The 7,987-nt window shown below is 34.4% G+C and overlaps 1 long non-coding RNA gene across 1 annotated transcript; it reads right to left on the reverse strand.

Annotated features, from left to right (window-relative positions):
* Positions 1–1,631: 1,631 nt before the first annotated feature.
* LOC138314089 (uncharacterized) lies at positions 1,632–4,164 on the reverse strand. Its single transcript, XR_011207320.1, has 2 exons — positions 2,991–4,164; positions 1,632–2,449 (listed from the first exon to the last, which is right to left on the reverse strand). It is a non-coding gene; the product is annotated as an uncharacterized lncRNA (long non-coding RNA).
* Positions 4,165–7,987: the final 3,823 nt, after the last annotated feature.

Here is a 7,987-nt window from a genome sequence, read left to right on the forward strand (position 1 = left end):
GGTTATGGTGGCTGTGGTTGCAATTCTAGTAAAAAGAATTATCTATAACAATAATGATATTCTCTGTAATTAAAACATGCAGTTTGTTATTATTCCTAGACAGTGGGTGAAAACATACCATATATATAATATATAGCTGTATTTTTGGTGGTATGATATTTTTTGCGATTTGTTTGACATTGCCAATGAAAATTTTATCATCTGCGAAATATTAAGCTATTTTATACATCTACCCTTAAAGTTGTATGTGCCGTAACTGAGATATATTTATTCATCGGCGTTTTTTTAGTGGAAATTTGATGGAAATGTTTAATATTAGTTTTTAATTTATTCGCCCCATATAGTCTACCTATAATAATTCTCAAAATTTAATAAAAACGCTGCGAAGAAATGGTACGGGAAATGCTTAGCCCTGCCTTCTTATGAATATTAAAACAGAGAGGTACCGAAAAGTCACGTGATCATCATTCGGAACACATCAAAATAGATACCGATCGTAAGTGCCATGCTTGTTTTTGTTTACCTTACTGCAAAGTGAAAGTATATGGTTTCGATAGGATTTTCCCCTAGAAAAGTTGCAATTTGTTTCGTAATGTGAACTTATGAGAATAAGCATCAGCTACAAGTGATATAAATAGTGTCGTTTGTTGTAATCATCACGAATAAAAATTACAAAAAATGGCGGGGCACCATAGGGGTTGTTATTTCCTAAATATAACGGAACTTTTGCTGTCAAACATACTAACTATTGTATAATTTAGTGAAGCTGTTATGAATCACATTATACCGAGGTATACAAATGCCGAAGACACAACAAGCTTTCATGCTCATCTGGCAGAAAACGAAACATGTACCTGGATATTTGTAAATGTTATATTTGTGTGCATTATAGAGTTACATGTATATATTGTAATCACTGATAATAAGTGTAAACAAGCACACTACACACAAATATACATTCGCAGGTAATCCGGCCTCATTGTAAGTCTGGAGACTTGTTAGTTCGCCTATTCGAAGAATAGGGGGAGCTAATGTTGTCACCCCGGCGTCGTCGTCAGCGTTGGCGTCCCATTTCACGTTTTTGAGCAAGTTTCTATTTCGTCAATTGTTCAAGCTTAAGTCATCATAAATGTTTATGATTTTATTTTCCTAATGTGTATGGATGCTGAACGTGATAATACAACCAAATTGAGGCCCTTTAGGGGTTTTTTGAGTCTGTTAATTTGTCATATTTCCATGTTAAAGTTTTTGAGCAAGTTTCTATTTTGTCAATTGTTTAAGCATAAGTCATCATAAATGTTTATGATTTTATTTTCCTAATGTGTATGGATGCTGAACGTGATAATACAACCAATTTGAGACCCTTTAGGTTTTTTTTGAGTCTGTTAATTTGTCATATTTCCATGTTTAAATAGTAAATACGTGAACATCAACTTCTTCTGAATAGGCGAGCTTTGCTGTTCTCCAACAGCTCTTGTTTTATTATACAATGTATGTATATGTGAGTAGAGGCATTATACATATATACCGTTTTATTTTGTATATTATCAGTTTGCATTTATATGTGCTAACAGATGTTTTACGCAATTCCATCAAAATGATCTCTCCCTGAATATATATATGAAAAGAAGTATAAGTTATGCCATTTATTACATCAACAAAACCTGTACATTGTATTTACAAAGAAATGCCCTTTCACCCCATGGCTACAGAAAATTTGAGTTACAGTTCAGATCACATATATATATAATATTATAATATTACTCTAATTCAAGAAGGGATGAAAGGGCAATTACCAATAAACATACTACATGTATAATGAATCTGTATTATAAATACAGTGTTGTATATAAATTAAACACAGTGAAAAAATAGCAACACTATATACATGTATACATAGTTATAATATGCAAGTTAACATATAGGTATTGTAACGGGATGAACGATTGTAGGTTTCCAAAGAACAATAGACACAGGCTTTTTACAATATATACAAATTTATATACAAAGCCATTTAAATGAATATAGACATAGTAGACAGAAGTATATCGATCTCACTTACATGCCCACCTTACAAAAATATATTGAAAGTAATAGACATGATTTATACAATAATACAACAAAACATAGTAAGGATGGACTGTGTTCCCCAACTGTTCTATATTACAAAGACGTTTATAAGAGTAGGCTGTATTCCACTCAGTCCATATATACTCTGTACCAATAATCGCACGGCTCAAATGAGCGGGCAGAAGTCCACCCAATAAGCATATTTCACAGTTCTGTACCACCATAATGCCTCTCGGTATCCAGCATCAGCATCCCGAACTGTCTCACATTGACCACTGCTGCATAGTATGGGTTGCTACAGTATCAGTCACCACATACAGGTCAAGGTGACCCGTCACTCTATGGGACGGTCTTCCTCATCAGGTACCAGGATGAAGAACTACAATCACAGATATAACCATAATCAACGACGGTCAACTATCATTGTGTCTAATGACAACATCTAATTATGTTAATTATATCAACAACCAGGGTTCATGTATCAGCTACATCTATATATATATATACAATAATCCATAACTATCATGATTGAACCCTATAATATACACAGAAATGTACAGAGCATGACTCTTTAATGGTTCCAAGCCTAGCTAATAATAGTCACAGGCAATACACGTGCCTATCCTTTATATAAAATAACATGAGTAAATAGCTACATGGGTATATAATATACACTTTATATTACATAGCATCATTATATTTCTATTTCTAAAGCATTTAAATAACATCCTATATCCTTACTAACGATATATACATGACCTTGTAATAACACACCACCGCGCACCTGTACGTGTGTACACATACCGCGGACAGGTAAACAATATCGCTGTTTATCGACACAGCACTATATAAAATCATAATTACAACAATTAGAGACTACAAATATCATAATAACATCTTTCATGGGTTTAGGTACTCACCGCAAGCTGTAGTCTGCGTATGCGCTACCATATATGTAACCCGATATTATGTATGTTGACACGTCTTAATGGCTGTTGTTCTGCTTGCGCACACGTCTCTTACGGATGTCGGTTACAAGTTTAGTAAACTTTAGCGCGCGAAATATAAATTGTCTTTAGTGGTATGTAACAGGTATAAATATGAAAAAAAAAAAAAAAAAAAATACAGAAAATTTTATCCTGCACAAGAATGTGTGCTGTGTAATATGTTCTATTTATAAAAAAAAATGTAGCGGCTGTGCTAACCACATCCTAGATATTTATAGTTATTTATGGGGAGGGAAGGGTGAATGAAATAAAATTTCTGTGTAAAAAAAACCCCAACTTCTGCAGTCATCATGGGAATCAGAATTGGACTGAGGCTAAAGATTTATCCGGAATTTACTACCAGTAATGACTGACCAATGAAAAAAGATACGCAAACGTATCGACCAAACTTGTGTCAAGTCAGGGTACTGAACCGTGGGGTGACCACAACTCGGGCCTTGGCCTACCAGGCAGCAAATATAAAAGTATACAGTAACTTGTTTATACAATAAAATATATATGTATATATACATATGAGAGGAGCTAATTAACTATTTTGAAACAAGATATACAAATCGATGGTTTTATTGTATTGGATTAGCAGTGGTGGTGTACTCATGATCAGTTAGTGAAGATGTATTATGTACAGTGAAAGATGTTGTTTTGTTAATTTGTAGCAGATAATATAAAATAATGTACACAGTACCCCTGCTCGATTCGTCAAGAGCGGGTGCCCGCCGGCGACCCGGCGAGGTGGCTAAGTCACTCGATTCAAAGAAAAAGTGCGCCTGTGGCGCGACCGGCATACGCCGGATCAGCCGGTTTTGATTCACCGGCTAATACCGGCGCAAGATGGCAGAATAAAGGTTAGATGTTTGTTGACGAAACTCTCTTAAAGCAAGCGTCATTCCGTTCAGACATAAATTCTCCAAACATTATGATTTGTTTGTTGTATTCATTAACGGACAGGAATTGAAACCTCTTTTAATACACACAGGTATGTAGATATTCATTTATGAAGCAAATACATCGAAATGTGCGGTGATGTATAGACTTAGATATATGTAGCCCAGGCGTTTGGCTCTATAGATATATTTTCTCTATATAATGTAATACGTACGGTGTCACAGCATTTTATAGAACCTAATGCCTGTGGATGTACATTTAGACCAGTCAAACTAGGTTTCAACGTCAAACTAATTGCAACAGAAATTATTTTTGTTGGAATGTTTTTAGATTTCGACTATAAGTAACTGGTAAAAATTCCCAAAAAATCCCATAAGGGGAAAGTGGTTAATTTTACCTATTTATAAAGCCATCTACACCGCCGGTAAAATGTGTCCCGTATGGGCCGCCGTAGATAGGAAGAGTTCCACAAAGGAGGCGGAAAAGAGCTACAATGTTGGCATGAGTGGACAATTCACATAAACAAAAGCGCTGATTATTGACAATCGTGCATCATTAGCAGATTTATGATAGTGTGAGCTAAGTTCATGATTATTTTAAGTAGTATTATACATAGTACCATGTACTTCACAGATGTCTATAAGTGTTGAAATGGTTAGCGATCGGTGACGGTAACCTACCCGACGGAAGTACAATTTGACGACGACATAATATTGTATTTATGTTAAATAAAACATATCTGAATTTCGATATTTTGTCAGTGTATGCTTTAATTTATCTTTAATGAGTAATGGTTCTGTCATTACGATGTATTTAAGTTTTAAAAGTTTGCCAGTTTTGATAACCCTGTTTCATTGACGAAAAAAGTATGGAAGCCTGTTTGTACTAGCGATAGAGCGCGATATTGATCAAAATTTCCATTTTACACATACATTTTGTATTTCCGATAAAATTCAATATTTCATACTTATTCCGAAGAGTGGTTTGGATTTTTGTGACCTCATTATTGTTTTTGTTTTGAACTGTGTATTTTATATGTACTATTTTCTTTTATTTTTGTAATTATTTTACTTTTATTGCCCATTTCATTTCTTAATACGTGTCATAGCTCTACATATAACAGATACTAATGGTCAGTTAGTTCCATGTATTTATTTATCTGGGGCCAGTTGTTCAAACGTCTATTAAAAGTTAATCGAGGATTAAACCTTCATTGAACCGTCATCAAGTTAATGAGTCATTTCCAGAAAATATGATGTTGCACAAACGTCCATTAAAGTTAACGGAGCATAAAGCTCTAATTAAGCTTTATTAAAATCTGCGACATTTAATGGACCTATGGGGCTCCTTTAAACCACAATTAAATATTAATTTGTATGGTAAAACTTTTGTATAAACTCTTTTAGCGGAGTTCGGTTACCAAATTCACAAAGACGGTAAAACAATGTCCAATCAGAGCATTTATATATTTGAGGAAATATTTAGAAATGAAAACTGGAAGAAGCAGAATTAAAAAGTGAACTTGCCGGGTTGGGGATGTACATGTATGTTTCCAATTAATCTATGTATATGATAATCAACTTCTACATGTTCTTTATGGATACATATTGAAAAATGACTTTACAGTGAAAACTAGTCATCATGTTATAGACTTTTACACCTTCTTATTAATAACAGAAACAACAATATCAAGCAAATGAAATAAAATATTGTAACAAACAAATGTCAAAGGGCATATAAATGTAGCTCTGAATAAGTAGCAAATACACACAGTGATGAATAAAGTCAATATACAGTAAAAACTTCCTTAACTGAGACGAATTTGCTTGATACGCATTTTTATTTATTACGGAGTAAATTCAAATCTTGGGTTTATGGCTCCTCTTTTTTATACTTCTTTGAGAAATGTATAGCGGTATTTCCTTATAACGAATTTATCTTTTGATAGGAGTGATATCGTGGTCCCTTCAAGAAAATGTTTGCTCTATAACAATTTTTCCCAGAAAGTGTTGGATGTAGCATTGTTTAAAGTGAAACTTGGGGTTTAAAGAGGGAGTTAATTTATAGAAAATCAAATACGATCAAACAAGTGTACAATTAATTGTCGATAATGGAAAATCTGTCAAAGAAGACATTGCTGCTGGCTTCGGAATTAGTGAGTTAGCTTGATAACTATGTTGATCCGGGGTGCAATCGGCCTATGACTTAAATAACTAACTTATAGTTTCAGAAAACTCTATATCAAATTTTTGTTATAACGAATTATTTCCTCTGGTCCCAAGTCTGATTGTAATAAGATTTGATTAAAGTTTATTTTAAGTATAGATGAAAATTGAACTTCGCTTTTCTACACACATGTATATATGGAAGTCAACGTATTATGTAACCAGTGGGTTCCCGCCAAAAATATAAACTGTTCTTATTTTTTTTAGAATATCACTTTATACAACGTCAACGTAATGTTGTAGACCACAACCAATCCCCATGACACAAACCATAATATACATGCATATATGAGGCTGTATTATTTGAAGGTAAGCTATTGGTACAAGGACAATACTGCCACATCACTCCGCTAATTACATTTTAAACAATTTGACGTCATATATAGGTTCCACTTCTTAATCATTTTAGTTCTTTATATACATGCTGTATTCGCCGTAATTGGCGCCCCCCTCCCCTCTTCTGGAGGAATTGATTTGTTTGTCTGTTTGTTTGTTTGCTTGCTTGTTTGTTTTATTAAATTAACGTCCTATTAACAGCTAAGATCATGTAGGGATGACCTCCCATGTATGCTGTGTGTTGTGTGTATGAAGAGCATGGTGGCAGCTTTGGGAGACAAAAAAATTAGACTTGTAATTCCGTTTCCACTACTACGATACTCTACGTTACGCTTCAATACATAAATCGAAGTATGACGTCATTGCCAATTTTTCATTGGACTTCAAATCTAGGCCAGGGGTCATGCTGAGGTGACCCCGAACGGGGTATCGTTAGATCTTGTATTGAAGCGTAACGTAGAGTATCGTAGTGGGAGCGGAATTACAAGTCTAATTTTAATTAGATTGCTTTGGGAGACTGTTGTATATTCGTGTTGTATAGTGGAAGTCTTGGCCTTTTTATAGTGCTATATCACTGAAGCATTCCGCCGAAGACATTATACTGACGGGTGAACCAGTCGTCCCACTCCCTTAATGCTGAAGTTAATATAAATGCCCCCATCATCCAATGAATTTAACGATGTGATTGGTAGTTGAGAACGATCCGAAAGCAATTCTGGACGCTTGAACGCAGTTCACTGTACAACTGTGTGATGCTTACAGGCATCGTATTCCCATGAACTTGCGAGTTTTTCACATGTGAATCTTTACGTACTAATGCGTAATCAAAGGAAAGAAGGGTATGTATGTTTACTGTGACAGATTAATGTGCCATGAGTGTGGAAAGAGTAAAAATGGGCGCTAATTACAGTGGATATGGTCATTAATAAATAGATATTCTGTAGTTGATGTTCATTTTTATGTGATTTGAGTTATCACGCCACTGAGGTCAATTATTTAAACAATGACAACACAAAGTGTTCGAAGTTTATGTGCGAAAGGCTGGGAAAGATACAACCTTGGTATTAGACTACATTCATCAACGAAATGCCTTTGGCCAAAGTATAAAATATAGCAATGTCATTATGTAATTTAACCTTTTGGTCCATTGAGCCTTTTGAATTATCAAAATCCAGCATTTCCCTCTTTAAGTCATTGTCCATATACCACAATTATAAACCAAAATTATTGCAGAAATAAATGTCAGTTCTGACATATGACAGTATTACATCACTTGCACCAAAACCTTAACCTGCCTACTTCGGCCAATTGGGCCTCTTGAAATTATCCAAATCCAGCATTGTCCTTCTTTAAATGCTTGTCCATACTTATCATAACAATTTTAATCCAAGTTATATTGTAGAAATTAATGTCAGTTGTTAAAAATAGCAGTATATATTACAACACATAACCAAAACCTTAACA

This window comes from Argopecten irradians, unplaced genomic scaffold (assembly GCF_041381155.1).
Source record: "Argopecten irradians isolate NY unplaced genomic scaffold, Ai_NY scaffold_1350, whole genome shotgun sequence".
NCBI lineage: Eukaryota > Metazoa > Mollusca > Bivalvia > Pectinida > Pectinidae > Argopecten > Argopecten irradians.